Source organism: Kogia breviceps, chromosome 4, assembly GCF_026419965.1.
Source record: "Kogia breviceps isolate mKogBre1 chromosome 4, mKogBre1 haplotype 1, whole genome shotgun sequence".
Taxonomy (NCBI): domain Eukaryota; kingdom Metazoa; phylum Chordata; class Mammalia; order Artiodactyla; family Physeteridae; genus Kogia; species Kogia breviceps.
Genome location: NC_081313.1, coordinates 131,773,632 through 131,797,542, shown reverse-complemented (window position 1 = coordinate 131,797,542; position 23,911 = coordinate 131,773,632). Strand labels below are relative to the sequence as shown.

Here is a 23,911-nt window from a genome sequence, read left to right as displayed (position 1 = left end):
AGAGGGATGTTTGGGATTTTGTGGTTTGGACAATGTTCATGTAATTGTCCTTGTTCAGACATGATTACAGAGGGCTCTTGTTTTTGTTTTGATAGTTGGCGTGGTCACAGAGTGGCCTTGTCTTATGGTGATGTTCTGAGAAATTGTTTTCACATTGGACAGGAGAACACCAAGGCCCAGCTATGAGTACGTGGCCAGATACCAGATACCAGAGGCTTTTCTTGCCCAGGGAGAAAAAAACCGACCAAGTTCTGGGCTCTATATTTGAAGCTACCTCCCATCCCCAGAGAGAATCCATTCTAATTTACTCTCCGGTGAGCTTTCTTTTTTTTTTTCTTTTTTTTTTTTTTGCGGTACGCAGGCCTCTCACAGCTGCAGCCTCTCCCGTCGCGGAGCAGAGGGTCCGGACGCGCAGGCCCAGCGACATGTGGGATCTTCCTGGACCGGGGCACGAACCCACGTCCCCCTCATCGGCAGGCGGACTCCCAACCACTGCGCCGCCAGGGAAGCCCTATGTGGTGAGCTTTAACAGCAAGACTAAGGCCAACATTTTGAGTGGTTAAGTTTCAATTCAGAAGCAACTTTTGAGGAAACCTCTGGTGACCACATATCTAAAACCTTGTTTTTCAATCAGCTTTATCAGTAACAAAGCAGATAAATGTTTATCTCTTCCACCCATGCCTCATTTCTCAATTGGTTCCAAACTCGAGAAGAAAGAGAAAAGTGTTATATATTGATTCCCTCCAAAAACTCAACTGTGACCACTACAGATCCCTGATGGTAGTGTGTTGCCTAAAAGGCAAGGACCATCTTGGAAACTTTCATTGGCTAGAGGACCAGGTAACTTTGGTGCAGACCACTGTTGCTCAAAGTGTGTGTGGCCTCTGGACCAGAGCGTCAGCGTCTCCTGCGAACTCTTTAGAAAAGCAAATTTTCTGACTCCACCCCAGACCTGCTGAATCAAAAATTCTGGGGTGGGGCTTAGCAGTCTGCACTAAGCAAACCCTCCAAGTGATGCTTATGCATGCTCAGGTTTGAGAACAGCTGGTATACAGGAAAGAGCATGGTACTGAGGGCCAGAAAACAGTCCCCAGTCCCGCCTCTGCCATTGTTAGCTGTGTGACCTTCCTTCAGAGAAGCCTCCATATTTTCACCTATGAGATGGAGGTAATCCCTAACTCCCAGGCTTCTGATGGAGGTGAGAATGGAAAAGTCCTGTTCAGGAGCTATAGTAATGTAAATATCACCAGCATTTTGCTTTGATCCTGTGTGGCTCAGTCAGTCTCACTCTGGTTATAAGAATGTATCAAAAGTGCTTCATTTTTTTAAGCAACAATCAGAGCAATTGATAGAAAGACAACTTAGCACTCTTGTTCCTCAGTAAGATTCTCAACTCATCCCTCCAATGTGTGTCTTTTGAAAATGGGCACAAAAGTTCATTTAGGCCACAAAACAGTGCATTTGGTTTGTCTAGTGAGTGCAGTGCAGCTGGACAGGGTCTGGGGGAAAGCAGAGGCCATCAAGGTGGGTGGGGTCAGATTGCTGAGAGCCTTGCCCACTATTCCCAATAGCATGGGCTTTACCCTGATGAAAGTTAGGCAGGCAGGGCAGTCAATACCTGGCTCTGGGCACTGTTCAGTATGCAATAACAGAGTACTATCTGGTGTGGAGGTTTTGTTTTGTTTTGTTTTAATTGTGGTAAAATATATGTCAACATACAAATTACTATCTTTATTTTTAAGTGTATGGTTCACTAACATTGTTGTCCACTCAGTCTCCAGAGAAATCAGAACATTTGTACAGTGCTGATGAAAATGTAACTAAAGCTCTATACTCATTAAATAATAACTCTCCAGTCCCCCCTCACCCAGCCCCTAGCAAACACTATTCTACTTTCTGTCTCTATGATTTTGACTATTTTAAAGTGGGACCCACATAAGTAGAATTATAGTGTTTGTCTTTTATTATTGGCTATTTCACTCAGTATAATGTTCTCAAGGTTCATCCGTGTTGAAGCATATGACAGGATTTCTGCTGAAATATGGAAGGCTGAATATTATTCCATTGAATGTACATCCCACATTTTGTTTATCTATTCATCCATCAATAGACCCTTAGGTTGTTTCCACCTTTTGGCTGTTGTGAATAATGCTGCTGTGAACATGGGTATTTAAATATCTCTTTGAGCCTCTTCTTTCAATTCTTTTGGATATATATCCAGAAGTAGAATTGCAGGTTCACAGGGTAATTCTGTTTTTAATTATTTGAGGAACCACCATACTGTTTTCATAACACCAGCACCATTTTACATTCCTGTTAATGGTGCACAAGTATTCCAATTTCTCCACATTCTAGTGTGGGAGTTTTTGAGTGCCCCAAAGGCCTACAGGACAGAGAGAAGAGACTGCAAGGGAACATCAATGAGTAATGTCTCAACTACGTCACGTGTCTAAACTTTTCCTCCTAAGGAGTGAACAGATGAACTGGAATAGGAGCTCTTTGAAGGAAGGATCATATTTTATTTATCTTTGTATTCCCAGGACAGGGCCCAGCTCATGGCTCTCAATAAATGTTGAATGATTAAATTGAATGAGCAAAACTGTTTGTGCATTAGGTAGTGGAGAAAAGTGTGGTCCATTTTCTCAGCTTACTTTGGAAGGGATATTATTTTACAGGACAGTCAGCATTCACCACTAAGTTCTGTGGGGCTCATCCTCGTAACTAGCAGAGGGCCAAGCAAATTGCAGCTGTCCACAGATGCTGGTGGAATGAATGCATCCACACGGTAACATCTTTTAAATGAAGGGCTTCTGTGAATCTCACTGCAAAAACAGATATATCCATCTCTAGCACCTGTGGAACGATGGAAGCTGCCCCCAACCTGCCTTTAACATGTAGCCAGGTGGAGACCCTGCTCCGCTCCGTGGTTGTGGTAGATGCTTCCTGAGAATATATACCTTCTCCCTCTTGTCTGCCTTGACTTTTTTCCAGATATCTGAAATTTTCTGGTGGGGGTGGTGTTTGGTAAGGCAGATGGGACCCACCTTCAACAGACACATCTGTCCCAATCCTGGGGGAAAAACCCAGGGATGCCTACTCCTCTGCATCCTTCCCACTACCCTCCTGCCCTGGAGATCTCTCCCTAGGTTTGAAGAAAGGCTCCAAGAATACAAAGAAGGTCTGATCTCTATTATTCTGAATTTTCCTATTTGACCTCTCATTTGTAGCTTTCATGAGCTTTGGTGCCTCATGACAAGAAGCCTATTGATTGGGTTGAAGACAGAAGGGAAAGCACTGGAACGGTTGGAAGGGTCCAGCCTTCACACTATTTGTGCATGCGCACATTTACACCCCCTGTTAACTTATCCCCCACCAAATCTGCCTGAGCCCCTGTAATAGAAGATTGTCATGGGTTCCACCATGCCTCATCTAAGGCAGATGCACTTAATGATTTCTCCTGGGACACAGTTCCATTTCAGGGTTTCCATCTCCACCCACTTCATACACCCCTCCTTTCCCCCAGAAAGGGAACAGGGTTAAGTGCTGGGGAGTATTTCTCTCAGCACAGTCATTCCAAAGAATAGCCTTGGCTGGGCTCAAGGCTTGGGCCTTTTGTGGCCCCTCCCCATCCCCCAGTTCTGTCCATCAAGCAGAACAATTTCTTACCTACCTTTCCCCCTCAGAGCTGTTATGTCAGAATTCTGTGGTTATTTCTCTTTGGCATATTTCCCATAAAACCCAGTTAGGCAAGAGACGGTCTGTCGTTGACTGAATTGTTTCATCTTAATTATGGAGGCAAATAAATTTATAGGTTGAAGCCCTAACCCCCCACTGTGGCCGTATTTGTAGTAAGGGAGTGTTAAGGTTAAATAAGGTCATAAGAGTAGAGCCCCGATCTGATAAGATTACTGTCCTTATAAGAAAAGACACCAGAGGACTCATGTGTTCTCTTCTCTCTCTCTCTCTGCCATGTGAGTACACAGAGAGAAGACAGCATCTACAATCCAGGAACGGAGACTTCACCAGGAACTAAATTGACCAGCACCTTGATCTTGGACTTCCAGCCTCCAGAACTGTGAGAAATAAATTTCTGTTGTTTAAGGCACCCAGTCTGTGATATTTTGTTATGGAAGCCTGAGCAAAGTAGTATACTCTGCTTCACAAAAGAAGGGGAGAGGCCTCCAGGCTAGCACCTTCACAAGGTCCTGTCCTCCCCAGCCCACCCACTGTCCAGGTCATCATAGCTGCAACCACACTCCCCATTCTTGTCTGCCTTCAAGGAGTCATACCTCCTGTCTGAGACCAGTGCCAGTCCATACAGGAATTTGTATAATTTAGAAAAAGGCAGCCCTTCTAGTCAGACACAGCCTCCCCCGACCTTGCCTCATGGACATATTTGAAAGAGAAAGATGCTTTGTTGTAGACAGAACTCTGTGCTAGGACACACAGCTTGGAGAATAGAAAATGGTCTGGACTTTAATCCTGTCACTTCTTTGGTCAGTGCCTAAAGTCCCCAACCTTTTTGGCACCAGGGACCGGTTTCGTGGAAGACAATTTTTCCGCAGGCCAGGGGTGGGTCATGGTTTCAGGATGATTCAAGTGCACTACATTTATTGTGCACTTTATTTCTATTACTATTACATTGCATGGGCTTCCCTGGTGGCGCAGTGGTTGGGAGTCCGCCTGCCGATGCAGGGGATATGGGTTCGTGCCCCGGTCCAGGAAGATCCCACATGCCGCGGAGTGGCTGGGCCCGTGAGCCATGGCCGCTGAGCCTGCGCGTCCGGAGCCTGTGCTCCGCAGTGGGAGGGGCCCCAGTGGTGAGAGGCCCGCGTACTGCAAAAAAAAAAAAAAAAAAAAGAATCTTCAAATGTATAATTGCATTTACTGTCCCCACCCCTGGGACAGTATGCTGTTGTATATTTTTTCCTCATACATTGTAAACCCTACAATAACATTAATATTATTATTTTTTACTTAAAGTGTTTTTACTTAAACTGTTTATTGTCTTTTAAAGAAATTAAGAGCTAGTGTTTTAGACTCACCCATATATTTACCACTTCTGATGTTCTTCGTTCCTTTCTGAGATTTTAGTTTCCATCTCATATCAGTTCCCTTCATTCTGGAAAACTTGCTTTAGTATCTCCTATAGCGAAGTTCTGCTGGAGACAAATTCTTTTAGAGTTTGCTTATTTTAAAATGTCCTTATTTTACCTTCATTTTGAAGGATATTTTAATTGGATATAGTATTCTGGGTTAGCTTATTTTTTCTTTCAGTGTTTTAAAAATACTATCCAGTTGTCCTCTGTTGCTTCTGATAGAAGTCAGTCATTATCCATTTGCTGTTCTCCTATTTCTAATGTGTCTTTTCCCCTCTGGGTACTTTTTAAAAATTTCTCTCTCTTTTGTTCTTAGCAGTTTGATATTATGTGTGTAGATGTGCTTTTTTGTTTTTATATATCTTCAGTTTTACTGAGAGTTTTGGATCTTTAGGTTCATGTTTTCACCAAATGTGGGAATTGGTATATTGGGAATCTTCTTGGAGTATTTCTTCTGCCCACTGTCTCTTTCTCCTGTCCTCTGTGGCTCCAATTACACATATGTCAGACCAATTGATATGGTCCTATAAGTCACTGAGTCTTTGTTTAAGTCAGTTAATAACAATAAAAAGTTTTCAATCATTTTACTCTCATCCTTGTCTGCTAATTGCAAAAGAAAGGACATGTGTCATTTCTACTCATTTTTTGTTGAGCCAAGACAAGTGACATGGCCAATGACCAACTCCAGAGGATAGGGAGGTATAATCCTATCTTGTGCCCTAAAGATGGAAAATCAGTGTCTCTTTGTATTGACTGGTTTTTCTTCTTGACTATGAGTCACATTTTCCTGCCCCTTTGCATATCCAACAAGTTCTTACTGTTTTCTGGACATTGTCATTGATACATCATAGGGAGACTGGATCATGTTTTTCATTTTTAAGGAATGCAGGCTTTGCTTTGGCATGCAGTGAAAGAACTAGCAGATCCCAATGGTTCTGTCAAGCTTGACTTTATTCTTCGGCTTTGTCTATAGTCCTATGATGTGGCCCTTACGTTAAGACCTTATAAGACATGTCCTTTCTGAGCATCCCCATTGAATATGTGGGGTGATCATGAGACCTTGTGGAATCTTGCCTATCTGTGAGCAGTCTAGTCCTTGGCCAGGGGAACTCTAAGGCAGATTTCGGGGTCTTCCCTCTGGCCAGCAAATTCCAGTCACTTCAGTAGCATGAAACTCTGATCTTTACCACCTCAGTTCAGTGAGGTTGTCTTGCTCTTCTGGTCCCACCACAATACACAGTGGCCCAGAAAATGATCCCAGGCAAAAAGCCCAGGCAAACATGGGGACTTACCGTGTGTGCATATTTCCTTTTCTCAAGGATCCCAGTCTTGGGTTTCCTGTTGTAAGGTCTGAAACAGTCACTTCATGTGTTTTGTACAACTTTATGTTTGTTCATAACAAGAAGTATCTGTTACTCTGTCATGGCCACAAATGGAAGTTTCCTCCTTCCTCTTCTTGATGTCATATCCAATAAGTCACTAAATCTGTAAGTTTGTAGTGCTGTTTACCAATATTTCTGGTTTTTCACCTTTAGGGAACAAGGCAGGATTATACCTTCTGATCCTCTTGAGTTGGTCACTGGCCATGTCACTTGTCTTGGTTAAACAGAAGTGAGTATGAATGACATACTTTCTGGATGGAAGCTTTTAAAAGTCAGTGTGCATTTCACCATATTGCTATCCCTGTTACATGATTGGTTATATGACAGAAGGTGGAAAGTCTATTAGCCTCTAAATGAATATTTTGCTACCATATGATACAACAATATCACTTCTGGGTATTTATCCAAAGAAAATGAAAACATTAATTTGAAAAGATATATGTTATCTCTATGTTCACTGCAGCACTCTGTACAATATGCAAGATATAGAAGCAACCTAAGTGTCTATAAGTGTCTGTTGATACATGGATAAAGATATATATATATATATGACACATATATATATGTATATGTGGATGAATAATATTTAGCCATAAAAAAGAATGAAATCTTGCCATTTGCAATAACATGGATGGATCTGGAGGGTATTATGCTAAGTGAAATAAGTCAGACAGAGAAAAATAAATGCTGTCTGATTTCACTTATATGTGGAATCTAGAAAACAAATGAACAAACAAAACAAAAGATAAACACACTCACAGATAAAGAGAACAAACTGGTGGTTGCCAGAGGGGAGGAAGGTTGGGGGATAGATGAAATAGGTGAAGGGGATTAAGGGGTACAAACTTCCAACTATAAAATAAATAAGTCATGGGGATGTAACATACATATAGGGAACATAGTCATTGAGGCTGTAACAACTTTGTATGATGATGGATGGTAACTGGTCTTATTATGGTGATCATTTTATAATGTGTAAAAATATTTAATCACTACGTTGTACATCTGAAACTAATATAGTATTATATGTTAATTATAACTCAATTAAAAAAAAATGAATATGATGCAGAACAGAATCCCCTTAAAACCTGAGATGGACTGTAGTGTGAGAAGTAAATTTTTTTTAAGACTTTTTTAAAGATTTGGAGGATTGCTTGTCACTACAACAATACCTAGACTATTCTTACTAATAAAACAATTCCATCATCTCTACTTCTCAAATTTCTATCAACACATTTCTTCTTCTTCATCCCTATTTAAACCTCTTCATCTCCCACCTAGACCTACTCCAATGTCTCCACCTCCTTCCCATTTTTATAAGGGCCATCAGTGACAGTTCTTAAACAAAATCTTGTTATATTATTCCCTGTCTAGTTACAAATCCAGGATGTCTCCCCACTGCCCCAAAACACTTTGCCCTGGCATTAAAGACTCATCACTATCTGGCCTCAGCACCATTTCAGCCTCAGGTCCAGCAAACCAACCTATCCTCTGCCTCAATATTGTGGAATAATTGTCTCTTCCTTAAACACGGATGCCCTTTCACCTCACTGTGCTTTGGTGCCTGTTGTTCCTATTGCCAGAAATGCTGTTCCCTCTAGTTTTCTTCTTGGCAAGTTTATCTCTCAAGATCCAGTTCAGATATCATCTACACTGTGATGTTCTCCCTTTCCCTGACCCCTCCCTCAGCTTATGAAATTAGTCAGTCAATCTGCTCCCTTATTGTCTTCATATTTTATGATATCAGAGGTTTTTACTGGATGCACTGGCTGAACCTAGTCCTCTTCTGTATTACATTTGGCCTGCACACTGATTGTTAAAATATGGAATTACCTGGCAAAATGTCAGTATTAGGAACTGTCTCACACACATACACAACTACATTTGGGTTGCTTTTTAAAAATCAGAGGCTCTGGGTATCCTGGGCTGCTTTACTGCATGGCAACAATCAGGTAGAGCCGAGTTCCTGGTTCCCCTTTCAGATGGGGCACATGCAGTCTGATTCTCAGGTCATCCCACTTGGTTCATTTCATACACTTGCACGAGCCTGCCCAGTCCCCCTGGGAGCTGGGTTAGCAACTTCTGAAATATGGTGACCTGTTTACGTGTCTGTCTTCAACTTCACAAGATTGTTAACTCCTGGAAGGAGGAATTGTGTTTTATTCATGCTTGTAACCCTTCTAGATCTATTATAGAAAGCGGTACTTAGCAGGTGCGTGCACACACCCACATGCGCGTGCACACACACACATACACACATAAAATTTACCAGAAGCAAGGGTAATCATTGTCCTCACAGACTACACTTTCCAAAAATGGGCCCCTTCTAGTCATCTTGAATATGTCAATGTAACTGTTATTAATCCTATAATGAAAGAATATTCATTTCATGAAGAGAGAAATAGAGGTAGAGGAAGCAATGTAAAAACCAAACATTTAGGAAACATTTAGAGGATGCTCCAAGAGTATTGCCTTTTTTTTTTTTTTTTTTTTTTTTGGCACTATTTATCCAGCACCGAATGTTGCAATGATCCAGGCTCTTAGGTACATCCTAATGGCAGAATGTACCCATATCACTCTTCAAGTCTGTCTGTCTCTCTTTCTCTCTGTTTATCTTTCATATCCACATAGCTGCCTACTTACCTGTGTGTGTCCATGGACATATATACCTGTCCTTCTCAAGTTCCCCAAATCAGCATTTGCCTGACTTTGTGTATCATCTAAGGTTATTCACACAGTGGAGAAGGAAGGTGAAAGACAGTTTATGAGTCAAGTGAGTTTTTCACCTTTTTCTGGCACACAAAAAAGAAAAAACCTAAAAACAACCTTCACATGCCTAAACACTGAGTCTATACTCTGTGGGGAAGTCTTTTGGGATATCAGGCACTTGGGTGACAGAATCCAATGCACCGACTTGCCTGCCATGCTATTAATGTGGGTACTGCTTGGTTGTTACTGAAGTTCACTTTAAATAACACCCGAATTTTTTTAATTACTCACTTTTGCCTGTCTGGATTTGAAGTCATGGAGAAAAAGGAGACAGCAGCAGTTATTTTTTTTTTTTTTGGTTGGTTTTTAAAAAAAATCTCAGAATGTATTTTTATCTTTCTTCTGGAGCCATTTCCTCCCGGGTGTTGTGTGAAGTGTTACATAATGAAATGATCATAAGATGGCATTTTCCCCTCTTCAGGCTTCAGGGGATACAAGACTTCACAAACAAGACAGATTAAGTGCACCTTTAATGGTCAAAATGATATTTCAAATAAGCAAAGTCTCCTAAAAGAGAACAAATAATAAAGGCTTGCAGGTCTCAGAGGCATATTTTTTTTCATTTTTAAAAAATTGTGTTAAAAAACATATAAACATAAAATTTACCACCTTAACCATTTTAAAGTATGCAGTTCCATGATACTAAGTTCCTTCACATTGTTGTACAACCATCACCACCACCATCCATCTTCAGAACTCTTTCATCTTGCAAAACTGAAACTCTATACCCATTAAACACAACATCCCATTCCCTTCTCTCCCAGCCCCTGGCAAACTCCCATTTTACTTTCTGCCTCTGATTTTGACTGCTCTAGGTATCTCATCTAAGTGGAATCATGCAGTATTTGCCTTTGTGTGACCAGCTTATTTCACATAGCATAATGTCCTCAAGGTTCATCCGTGTTGTAACATGTGTCAGAATGTCCTTCTTTTTTAAGGCTGAATAATATTCATATCCAATGTATTGAACTCAGTATGTATATACCACATTTTGCTTATCCATTCATCTGTCGATGGACACTTAGGTTGCTTCCATCTTTTAGCAATTGTGCATAATTCTATTATGTACAGACTTACAAATATCTCTTCGAGTCCCTGCTTTCAATTCTTCTGGGTATATACCCAGAAGTGGAATTGCTGGATCATATGTTAGGTCTATTTTTAACTTTTTGAGGAACTGTTCCACAGCAGCTGTATGATTTTGTATTCCCACCAATAATGCACAAGGGCTCCAATATCATTTTCTCTCTGTCTTTTTTTTTTTTGATAGCAGCCATCCTAAAGGGTGTGAGGTGGCATCTCATTGTGATTTTGATTTGTGTTTCCCTAATGATTAGTGATGTTGAGCATCTTTTCATGTGCTTACTGTTCATTTGTATGTCTTCTTTGGAAAATGTCTATTTTGTCAAAGGCATACTTTTTGTGATGCGGTCCCCACTTTGGGGTAGGAGGGTCAGAGGAGAAGGAGATTAATGGGTGTTAGGCACTGAACTTGTTATGTGCCAGGTCCCATACCCGGCTTCATGATAAGATCATTAGCAGTGAGAAAAGAGAGGGACACTCCAGAGAGGGAGCATCCTCAAGGCAGGTGCAGATAACAATTCAAATGGGATCCCAGCAACAGACACATGAGCATCTCCTGGAGGCTGGGGGCCTGCCAAGAAGGAGAGAGATGGGGTGGGGGACAGGAGTCCAGCAAAGGGGCAAACTCCCTGCAGGGTGGGTTCTGCAGACAGTTGCAATAATGGGTAAGAGCAAAGTGCTTCTATGTCTGCACTGGACTCCAGTGTCACCGTTTACTACTTGTTTGACCTTGAGCAAGTCACCTAACCTTTGTAAACCTCCATTTATTCATCTGTAAAACAGGAATTATAATGCCCACAGCAAAGGGTAGTTTAGAGAACTAAATGAGATATGTCATCTAATAGTAGATGCAAGGCGAAGGGTAGCTTTGCTTATTGTTTTCCAGAACTCTGGGTTTCTAAGAACTACAAGTTCAGGTCAGTCAGACTCCAAATATTTTGTTATTTCCACTATAACCCACAGAAAATGTATAATATCCATAGAATGTAAGTGAATACAGCTATTCAGTACAGGCTCAAAGTTTCCCATGGGAGAGAGGCTTTCCTACATTTTGCTGTTATCACAGTGCAGCCCATGGAATTGTGATCCCAGGTGTATCTGCCTCGAAGATCATCTGAATCAATGGCTTCAATGAAACTGAGTCAAGGGGAAAACCTAACTTTCCCAGAGCAATTGCTATGTGCCAGGTGCTGTGCCAGGCCCCTGTACATGTGATCTCATTATGACTCCCAACCTCCTATGAGGTAAGGAATTTTACTTCCATTTTACAGATGAGAAAACTGAGACTCAGACAGGGATCAACTTGTAAAAGGTCAACAGAGCATAGATAGTGGGACCAGGATTTCAATTTTGGTTGGCCTTGACTCTGAAACCCCTGACCCTCCCATTATTCTATTTTATACATTAGGCAAATAATGCTTTAGGGTTTATATTAGACATTTTTAGGGATTTTGGACTATTTTGGCATTTGGTGTCATGATTAGGCTATGGGGCTTAGATGGCATCCATTTCTCTTTCTATCTTCCTCCGTTCTTCCCTATCTGTCTTTTTAAATATACCTTTCTCTAATTTAAAATTTCTTTCCTCTTACTAATTAAACTTGAAACCTTTTGCACAGCAAAGGAAAACATCAACAAAACAAAAAGACAACGTACAGAATGGGAGAAAATATTTGCAAATGATATGACTGATAAAGGATTACTATATATATTATAATATATATTACTATATATTATACTATATATAAACAGTTCATACAACTTAACATAAAAAAACGATTAAAAAATGGGCAGAAGAACTGAATAGACGTTTTTTCAAAGAGAACAACATATAGATGGCCAACAGGCACATGAAAGCATGCTCTACATTGCTAATCATCAGGGAAATGCAAATCAAAACCACAAGGAGATATTATCTCACACCTGTCAGAATGACTATCATCAAAAAGAATACAAATAACAAATGTTGGCAAGGATGTAGAGAAATGGGAACACTTGTACACTGTTGGTGGGAATGTAAATTGGTGCAGCCACTGTGGAAAACAGTATGGAGGTTTCTCAAAAAACTAAAAAACAGAACTACTATATGACCCAGCAATTCCAGTCCTGGGTATATATCTGAAGAAAACAAAAACACTAATTCAAAAAGGTACATACACCCCAATGTTCCTAGCAGCACTATTTACAATTGTCAAGATATGGAAGCAACCTAAGTGTCCATCAAAAGATGAATGGATGAAGAAGGTGTGGTATACATATACAATGAAATACTACTCAACCATAAAAAAGAACAAAATTTTGCCATTTACAGTTACATGGATGGACTTGGAGGGCACTATGCTAAGTATATCAGACAGAGAAAGACAAATAGTGTACGATATCACTAATGTGTGGAATCTAAAAATTACAACAAACTAGTGAATATAACAAAAAGCAGATATAGAGAACAAAAAATTGGATACCAGTGGGGGGGGGAGGGCAATACAGCAGTCAGGGGGAGTGGGAAGCACAAGCTATTGTGTGTAAGATTGGCTCAAAGATGTATTGTACAAAATGGGAACATAACCAATATTTTGTAATAACTGTAAATAGAAAGTAACCTTTAAAAATTGTATAAACATTTAAAATAAAATTTTAAAAAATTCTTCTATCCTTATAAACCTATTTTCCCTGGATCTCCACGTTCAGTTGGAGGGAGTACCCAAGAGGGATTTGCTATTTTGCATTCGTACACATGGTCCCTGGAGGGCTGCACCTGTGATCAGACTTAGCTTCTCTTCCTGCTGAACTGGCCGCATACAACTGGAAGGAGATGGCTCTTCCTCTTCTGAGTGTCAAGAGAAGCAAAAAGCTAGAGTGAGAAATGACTGGGAGCTTTCAGATTCCTTTGGGAGTTGGCAGAAGACACAGGGGTGAAGAAAAGAGTGGAAAGGGGCAAGTGAGGATCAGGTGTGGGGAAAAGACAGGCATAGTGTGGGGAAAAGAAAGGCATAGCGCTGGGGGGCGAGATCATCAAATTCCTCAGCTCTTCCCTGTTCTCTGATGGTGTTCCATTTCCCTAGAGTTGCCAAAGGTCCACTGTGCTTGCTGATGGCCAAAGCTCACACACTCAAACGTCTAAAGAGCCTGGCAGAGTAACCCAAATCAGTGATGTGGACCAAACGATCAAATGCATCTATTTACTTTCACTGCACTATGGCTGATTTTACTGGCACTCCAACACGAACCTTGCAGTGATTTCACTGCCTTTTCTGTCCAATAAGCTTTTCATCACACATCTTTCCCATATACTGGATATAATTTTAACCGTTTGTTTTTTGATGGTGTCATCAGTTGTATTCTTTCAATACAACCTTCAATATAGTCTTTCAATACAGACTCACTTTAGTTGCATATTAAACTCTTAAGAATGTTTTTAACTTCCACCAAAAAAAGTGTTCTCTCCAGTTTTTCTTGAAACACATGGCCCTTTTTTCTCAACAGTTTGGTTTTCCTCTTTTGAGAGAGGTGTGGGTATAGAGAAATATTCCTCTTCCAAAAGCAAAGCACCACTGCCAGTGAGAAATAGCCACTGTGACTTGGGTTAGGGGTCAGGGAGAAAATAAGGATTTGGTGCTTGCTATGGAGACGTGCTTTTCTACAGGTGACCTCTGCCTCACAGCTACACCTGAAGGCTGCCAGGTGGGAATGCTGGTCCAGTATGGCCAGATCTGATTTTTCCTTTTTTTAATTTTTAGAAAAAAATTGTTTTATTTTATTTTTTTTATGCAACAGGTTCTCCTTTGTTATCTATTTTGTACATATTAGTATATATATGTCAATCCCAATCTCCCAATTCATCCCACCTCCCCCACCCTGCTGCTTTCCCCCCATCCTTGGTGTCCATATGTTTGTTCTCTACATCTGTGCCTCTATTTCGCCTTACAAACCAGTTCATCTGTACCATTTTTCTAGATTCCACATATATGCGTTAATATACAATTTTGTTTTTCTCTTTCTGACTTACTTCACTCTGTATGACAGTCTCTAGGTCCATGCACATCTTTACAAAGGACCTAATTTCATTCCCTTTTAAGGCTGGTAATATTCCATTGTATATATGTACTACATCTTCTTTATCCATTCGTCTGTCGATGGGCATTTAGGTTGCTTTCATGACCTGGCTATTGTAAATAGTGCTGCAATGAACATTGCGGTGCATGTCTCTTTTTGAATTATGGTATTCTCAGGGTATATGCCCAGTAGTGGGATTGCTGGGTCATATGGTAATTCCATTTTTAGTTTTCTTTTTTTGTTTTGTTTTGTTTTGTGGTACACGGGCCTCTCACTGTTGTGGCCTCTCCCATTGTGGAGCACAGGCTCCGGACGCGCAGGCTCAGCGGCCATGGCTCACGGGCCCAGCCGCTCCGCGGCATGTGGGATCTTCCCAGACCGGGGCACGAACCCGTGTCCCCTGCATCGGCAGGCGGATTCTCAACCACTGTGCCACCAGGGAAGCCCCATTTTTAGTTTTCTAAGGAACCTCCATACTGTTCTCCATAGTGGGAGAATTTACATTCCCACCAACAGTGCAGGAGGATTCCCTTTTCTCCACACCCTCTCCAGTATTTGTTCTTTGTAGATTTTCTGATGATGCCCACTCTAACCAGTGTGAAGTGATACCTCATTGTAGTTTTGATTTGCATTTTTCTAACAATTAGTGATGTTGAGCAGCTTTTCATGGGCCTCTTGGCCACCTGTATGACTTCTTTAGAGAAATGTCTATTTAGGTCTTCTGCCCATTTTTGGATTGGGTTGTTTGTTTTTTTTAACATTGAGCTGCATGAGCTGTTTATATATTTTGGAGATTAATCCTTTGTCCGTTGATTCATTTGCAAATATTTTCTCCCATTCTGAGGGTTGTCTTTTCATCTTGTTTATAGTTTCCTTTGCTGTGCAAAAGCTTTTAAGTTTCATTAGGTCCCATTTTTTAATTTTTGTTTTTACTTCCATTACTCTAGGAGGTGGGTCAAAAAAGATCTTGCTGTGATTTATGTCAAAGAGTGTTCTTCCTATGTTTCCCTCTAAGAGTTTTATAGTGTCCAGTCTTACATTTAGGTCTCAAATCCATTTTGAGTTTATTTTTATATATGGTGTTAGGGAGTGTTCTAATTTCATTCTTTTACATGTAGCTGTCCAGTTTTCCCAGCACCACTTATTGAAGAGGCTGTCTTTTCTCCATTACATATCCTTACCTCCTTTGTCATAGATTAGTTGACCACAGGTGCATGGGTTTCTCTCTGGGCTTTCTATCCTGTTCCATTGATGTATGTTTCTGTTTTTGTGCCAGTACCATATTGTCCTGATTACTGTAGCTTTGTAGTATAGCCTGAAGTCAGGGAGTCTGATTCCTGCAGCTCCATTTTTTTCCCTCCAGATTGCTTTGGCTATTCGGGGTCTTTTGTGTCTCCATATAGATTTTGAGATTTATTTGTTCTAGTTCTGTAAAAAAATGCCATTGGTACTTTGATAGGGATTGCATTGAATCTGTATATTGCTTTGGGTAGTATAGTCATTTTCACAATATTGATTCTTCCAATCCATGAACACAGTATATCTCTCCATCTGTTTGTGTCATCTTTAATTTCTTTCATTAGTGTCTTATAGTTTTCTGAGTAAGGAGATCTTTTACCTCTTTAGGTAGGTTTATTCCTAGGTATTTTATTCTTCTTGTTGCAATGGTGAATGAGATTGTTTCCTTAATTTCTCTTTCTGATCTTTCATTGTTAGTGTATAGGAATGCAAGAGATTTCTGTGCATTAATTTTGTATCCTGAAACTTTACCAAGTCTTCTGATTTTTCAAGAGAAACCAGGAATTCTGATTTTTATGTAAAATCTTCTGATTTTTAATTTAATTTAGTATATAAAAAAACATTGTGCATGCCTCTCCAAACACTTCTGAGGGTCACATCTATCTTATAAATTATTGATACATTAATTCTGTAGGCCTTGGGAATCACACTGCTTCATCTTCAGATTAACTCTGCCTGTACTGCCAAAACATCCCCCTGATCTTACACAGTCAGCATTTTCTCCTACAGAACCCGCCCCCACCCCCCGTATTTCACATTGTCTACTACTGTTTCCTCCATGAAATTCTCGAGTCTTTAATTCTCTTCCATTTCCTCAGAGTTGACATGAGATCATTTGTGCTTGCTATAGTCCAGCACTTCCCAAACTTGGCCCTTTAAGAACTATGCTTTGCTTTATGTGTGTACACTTGGACTATTATTCATTTAACATTATTCTTTAAGTATGTTCATTTTCTTATTTAAATAAACTTATTTTTATGGAACTTATGCCATTACCAAAAATAGAGAAACAGCATCTCTGGTTGTATTTGTCAGGGTCTCACCCTAATATTAACTGTCCTAACAATCCCCAAGCCTCAGAGCTACACACATAAAAGTTTATTTTTATTTTATTTTTTAAAGGTTTTGTTCATGAAAAATCCAACACAGATTTTCCTGATTAGGCATTTCTCCTCCTTCTTATGAAACCACCATCCCAACACTTGGGATTGAAGGTTAGCGTCAAAGAGAAGGAAAGTTCATGGTGAAAGCATGTCAGCCACATAGCCACCTTGACCCCACGATGACACACTTCACTTCTAGTAGCATCTCACTCTGGTCAGAACTAATTTCAAAGTCCTTCCCAGATTCAAAGGGGCAGGACATATAGTCAATGGCAGGGCAGTCACCTGACAGCAACAAATCTACCATGGGAGAGAAGCACAAATCCCAGTGGTCAGTTAGCCAACTCTGTCACACCTGCCATCAAAAGTAATTGAAAAAGAAAATACAATAAGATCCTGGGCCCCAGATTCCCCATCCCCTATGCCTGAACTCTATCTTCACACTGTGGAATCAGAGAGATGCTAAAAAAGAATCTCACTCTTGTCTCTGGTGCCCTAAAGTCTCTCCCTTGCCCTAAGTCTTCCCAGTTCTCTATATGAAGGTAGAGGCTGCATCTGAAATGAGATTTCAGACCATGACATAAACTATGTCACCTCCTAGCTGCATAAACTATGTCACCTCCTAGCTGGTCTCCTTGGGTTCCACTCAAGCCATCTTTCAATCCACTTTTCAACCTAGTAGTCATTACTTTTTAAAATGTTAATAAGACCAAACTTCACCCCTGCTTAACACCTCCTAAAGGGACCCCATTGTGCTTAGAATATTCAGACTCCTACCAGGGTCCGTAAGGGCCTGCTCAATGTGGCCCCACCTAAGCCTCAGACCCATCTCTCACTGACTGGTCTTTTGCCTGGAATATTCTTCCCCAGACTTTGCTCATAGCAGTCTCCTTTTTGCCCTCAGGCATCAGCTCAAATTTTTTTTGTGTGGAATCTGGCCCTGACTTCATCCAAATAGCCCCACTCCATGCCCCACTGTGGACACTGCTCTCTGCCCTAGTTCTCTGCTTTTTCAAATTCATAGCACTTAACAGAATCCAAGAGCATTGAGTATATATTTATATTTTTGTTTATTTTTTGTCTCCTTAATTAGAATTTTCACTGTAGATTTTCCCACCTCTAGAACAGTGCCTGTACCAGAGAAGCTGATCAGAGAAGAGATACTGAACAAGTGAGTGAATGAATGAACGCATAGATGAATGAGCTTCTCCCTTCAGAGGACTGGATGACGGCAGCCCTCTCTGGGGATGGGATAGGATTGTGACTCTGAGGTGAAGCTCTGATCTCTACACTCTTTCGCTAAAGAGTCAGGTACTGGTTTCCTTCATCCTTAGCAGATTGTGTTGACATGCATGGACATTATCAATGATGTGAAAACAGCTTGAATCAACTTGAGTGGAGGCTCTTAGTCAAATTACAAGGAAATAAGCCTTTGATTCAAGAATGGGTGAAATACCAAGCTAGATTGGTAAAATGACAAACAAACAAATATTTTAAAAAGCCAACAGTATATGTCAGTTGTTCTTTTAGCAGAAGTCTGCTAGGTATCTAGACTTGCAGGTCATGTCTGAGACCACTGTGGTAGACAGGCCCTGATTCTTCACCTCTCTGAGTCCACACCCTCACTACATGACTCTGACATCTCCCACTCAAGAGGGAGGTCTTTCCCCACCACTGTGACATTGGGCTTGGCCATGTCATACTTACTTTAGCTGATGGATGGTTAGTGGAAGTGACACAATCAGGGTTTTGAAGTATATTTGTACCTTGGGGCATGTTTTCTTACATCTCTTCCACTGCCACAGGAAGGACATGCCCAGGATAGCCTCCTGGTCCCAAGAAGATAAAAGACACTTGGAATAGAGTCACCTCAGCCAAAGCTGACCTAGATGAGCTGACCTCCAGCCCACACGCAAGCACATGAGACAAAATAAACAATGATTGTTTTAAGTCATTGAGTGTTGGGGTGGATTTGACACAGCAGTAGTTGGTGGATATAGCTGCTTAGCCCATGTTCCTGAAAGGTAGGCCTCTGGTGCACACAGCCCATGATCTCCATATTGAAACTCTGACCTAGCCCACTTCCTTCTGTGCTTTCTTTTTTTTTTTTAAACATCTTTATTGGAGTATAATTGCTTTACAATGGTGTGTTAGTTTCTGCTTTATAACAAAGTGAATCAACTATACATATACATATATCCCCATAACCCCTCCCTCTTCTGTCTCCCTCCCACCCTCCCTATCCCACCCCTCTAGGTGGTCACAAAGCACCTAGCTGATCTCACTGTGCTATTCGGCTACTTCCAACTAGCTCTCTATTTTACATTTGGCAGTGTATATAAGTCCATGCCACTCTCTTACTTCATCCCAGCTTACCCTTCCCCCTCCCCATGTCCTCAGGTCCATTCTCTACACCTGCGTCTTTATTCCTGTCCTGCCCCTAGGTTCTTAATAACAATTTTTCTTAAGATTCCATATATATGTGCTAGCATATGGTATTTGTTTTTCTCTTTCTGACTTACTGCACTCTGTATGACAGACTCTAGGTCCATCCACCTCACTACAAATAACTCAGTTTCATTTCTTTTTATGGCTGAGTAAGATTCCATTGTATATATGTGCCACATCTTCTTTATCCATTCATCTGTCAATGGACACTTAGGTTGCTTCCATGTCCTGACTATTGTAAATAGAGCTGCAATGAACATTGTGGTACTTGACTCTTTTTGAATTATGGTTTTCTCAGGGTATATGCCCAGTAGTGGGATTGCTGGGTCGTATGGTAGTTCTACTTTTAGTTTTTTAAGGAACTTCCATACTGTTCTCCATAGTGGCTGTATCAATTTACGTTCCCACCAACAGTGCAAGAGGGTTCCCTTTTCTCCACACCCTCTCCAGCATTTATTGTTTGTAGATTTTTTGATGCTGGCTATTCTGACTAGTGTTAGGGGATACCTCATTGTAGTTCTGATTTGCATTTCTCCAATGATTAGTGATGTTAAGCATTCTTTCAAAACACATTAACTCTTTTAATATTCTCAACAACTTTATAAAGTAGGTACTATTGTTATCCCCATTCGACAGATGAGGAAACTGAGGCACAGAATGTTTAAGTTGCATGCTCAAAGTCATACCCAAGCTATGAAACCAGGCAATATGACTCCAGAGCTCCCATGCTCACCACAATGCTACATGGACTCTTAATGCTTGCAGCCAGTCTGGCCAATGACATCATTGTCCCCATGCCTTGAAAAGAGGCAGCTTGCTTTGTAGTTGCCAATAACCCTTTTGCACAGGGCTTTTATACAGTGAAAGAGTAGAAGAAGTCACATATTTTGAGCTCCTATTATGTGTCAGGTGCTTTTCAGGTGTTATGTAATCTAGCCAGGTGGGGATTATCCTTATTTTCAGATGAGGAAAATGAGATTCATACAGGGCAAGTGGCCTCTTCAAGGTCACACAGCTTATAATTTTCAGAACCATGCTTTGATTCCAAACCTCCTGTAGAGGAGTATTCCACTCCTCTACGACTCCAAAGGCAGTGCTGTTTGTGGTATACTTTTTTTTTTTCTTGTGGTACACGGGCCTCTCACTACTGTGGCCTCTCCCATTGTGGAGCACAGGCCCCGGACGCGCAGGCTCAGCGGCCATGGCTCACGGGCCCAGCCGCTCTGCGGCATGTGGGATCTTCCCGTACCGGGGCACGAACTCGTGTCCCCTGCATTGGCAGGCGACTCTCAACCACTGTGCCACCAGGGAAGCCCTGTTTGTTGTATTCTAATTGGGAAAATAAATATCGGTTTGCTGTCTTGTCCTACCAGGGCAAGAATGGACCAAGTCCATGCACCTTGAGGTGCTCTATTGGGGTACAGAAAAAAGAAGAGTGGGTTATAAGTACTAGAGTCTTGATTCTACTACTGACTCTTCTGGGTAATAGCTGTGTGGCCTTAGGCAAGTGCCTTTCCTTCTCTGGGACTTTCATCCTCACCTATAAGATGAGAACACTGTGATTTATTCCTGAGAGAGCTGATTTAAATTGCCACTTGCCTTCCCCAGGTGCCTCTCATGAACAGGTGTGCTTTGGCGTCATGATGCCAGAATTGCTCTTTTTCAAGAAGGAAGCTTGGAGTTATATGAACTAGAGAAGCATGTTCCTCATGGAAGAGTAGACTGTGTTTTGTTCTGAAGAAACTTGTACAGGGGTATTTTTCTAGAACATTCTGAGAAAACCTAACTTTAGTCATGGATGGTGTAGAAACTGGGTTGCAGAGACCTCACTATCACCCCACTCAGAGCCTGGATGGAGCAAACACCCACAAACACCCAGATGAAGCCAGGGGTAGAAAATGTGCTTGAGTCAAGGACACAATGAGGAACTGAATTCTTTCCTCCTGTTGCAAAGAGTAGAGTCTCCCTGGGGAAGTGGGTAGAAATTTTGGATGGCAAGGCAGTGTGTTAGTGAGGATAGGCTATGTTATGCTGCAGTAACAAACAAAACAGAATCTTCGTGGCTTACTACCATAACAGGGTACGCCTTATTCCTGTCCATGTCTGATGTAGGTTAAGCCATTTTCTTCCAAGTGGTGACACAGGAACCCAGACTGCATCCATCTCATGTCCCTGCCATCCCATGGTGGCTCCAAGGCCTCACTGATATCATCTAGCCCACAGATGGGATTAGGAAGATGGAGTTAAGGAACAAGGAAGCCTACACAGGAGGCACCCACAGAGGCTGAAATGTGGGGCTGTCTGCCCTGCACCTACCTTGGGTGGCATAAGAGAATGGGTGGGTTACATTACTCCTTCCATGTACAGTGATAGGAGCATATAATAAGCTTTCCATAAAATAAGTTATGAAAACCTCAAATATCCTTTAACTAACTTTAAAGCCAAAATTCACAAAGCTTCCTTTTCCTCACTCTTGGAAATAAATCTGCCACTTTGCCACATACCCCTGTGTGCCCTTGAGTTAGGTCCTATAGCTTCTCTAAGCCTCTGTTTCCCCATCTGTCATACGAGGACCACAGTCCCTCCTAACTGGATTTTTGTGAGGCTTATGAAAGAAGATGACTGTGGGAATGCTTAGGAGGTTGCAAAGCAGACCAAATATACAGAGTACTATCAGGACACCTAGAATATACTCTCTCTCCCAGTTCAGCCTGGACTCAATTTCTATGTCTCCGGAGAAAGCCTTTTCAGATAAAACTCCCATGTCACTTCCCTTTGTTCATTCCAGCACATTTTCTTTAAAATATTTCTTTCCTTGTCAGGAGATAGAGGCAGGTGGCACGCTGTGTAAACCGTGAAAGAGATTATGAAAATATCTGCAGATCTGGTGTCGTCTCCAAATATTTCAACATAAATATTTGCTGGAGGCTGGTCCAACTTCCCGGCCCAAGAGGAGGACAGAAGGTGAGCTTCAAGCTGGACGTGGGAACAAACCTCCTAGAAATCTGTCCCTTTGTGGGAGACTAAGTGAATGGCATGCAGCCTGAAAGATTTACATTTAAAACTCCAACCTCCCTTTAGTGCAGCAAAAGGAGGCCATGATTGAGTTAGGGGGTCTTTGCCCAACTAGTCATGGCCATGACTTGCCTCCACATTTTTGCATGTGCTGTTCTCTGCCAGAACTGCCCTTTCCACCCTATCTACTCAGGAATTCCTTCTTCATCCTCTAAGAAAAACAAGACTAAAAGGCTAGTTAGTCCCTTTAAAAGGCATTCTTTTCTAGAATGCCTCCTCTAACTGCCCCGTCCCCAGAACTTTCTACTTGGTCCTCCTCTGCTCTCATCATCATCACTGTCACCATCACTAACATTTATTGAGAGCTTACTTCTGCTCAAGCATTGCTTAAAAATTTTATATTCAGTACTCACAACTATCTCATGAGGAAACTGAGACCAGTGAAATGAGGTGACAGCCCAGATCATGTGGCTATATATGCAGAGGTGGCTGAGCAAGGCCTGGACAGTGTCTCCAAAGATTGGGCTCTTGGTCATGATTCTAGAGCTCCCTTCCAACCCCATCTGCTCCTCCAGAGCTGGGGCTGTGCCTCATTCACCTCTCTGTTCCCACCATGGGCCCTCACAGAGTAGATATCTAGCAAGTTTATCTGGCTGAACGAATGAATGAGTGAATGTGAGCTTCCCTAACACAGCTCTAAGTAAAAGGCTCAGTCTATAGAAGTGGCTCCCTGAGTACTTATTGAAAGGATAAACAACAATATAAAATAACCAGGATCCCCAAATGTGGGCCCCTATTGCTTACTCTGCACAGCTCATCCTGGCCCCCACTGCATCCTTCCAGGTCATCTCACCCTCAACACCATCTATTGGACTACAGAGGAGGAACTAGTTCAGTGCCCAGGTACATCTTTAGGGCATCCAAGTTGCCGCCCACCCTCCCAGCCAAGGTGCTCCCAATAAGTCTGGGGCCTGGTGTATACAAGGTATCCCAGGAAAACTCCCTGGGTCGCTGTCACCCTGTCATTTCCAGGGGCCTGGCTCTGGTTACCATTGCCATTTCCTTCTGAGTCTCAGTCCATGGCCCGGCTCTATAAGAAGCTGCCAATGACTGAGAACCTTCTAAGCACTAGACTCCATGCTGGGTGCTTTCCATGCATTGTCTCTAATCACCATTGCACTTTTTGCAGCCAGGGTGCTTCTCCCCATTTTATAATTGGGAAAACCTACGCTCAGAGAGATGACATGACTTGCCTAACCACACATGTACAGTTAGGAGAGGAATCAAGACTCCAGCTTATCACCATATGATTGATCCTACAATCCCACTCCTGAGTATATATTCAGAGAAAACCATAATTAGAAATGATAGATGCACCCCAATGTTCATAGCAGCACTATTTACAATAGCAAAGACATGAAAGCAATCTAAATGTACATTGACAGATGAATGGATAAAGGAGATATGGTATCTTTATACAATGGAATATTACTCAGCCATAAAAAAGAAATCAAATAATGCCATTTGCAGCAACATGGATGGACCTAGAGATTATCATGATGAGTGATGTAAACCAAAGACAAATATCATATGATATCACTTATATGTAGAATCTAAAAAAAAAAAAAGATACAAATGAACTTATATACAAAACCAAAATA

General features: G+C 41.4%; 1 long non-coding RNA gene across 1 annotated transcript; it reads left to right on the top strand.

The window, feature by feature from the left end:
- Positions 1–3,994: 3,994 nt before the first annotated feature.
- Positions 3,995–22,096, top strand: LOC136794175 (uncharacterized). Its single transcript, XR_010840553.1, has 3 exons — positions 3,995–4,075; positions 17,911–18,098; positions 22,058–22,096. It is a non-coding gene; the product is annotated as an uncharacterized lncRNA (long non-coding RNA).
- Positions 22,097–23,911: the final 1,815 nt, after the last annotated feature.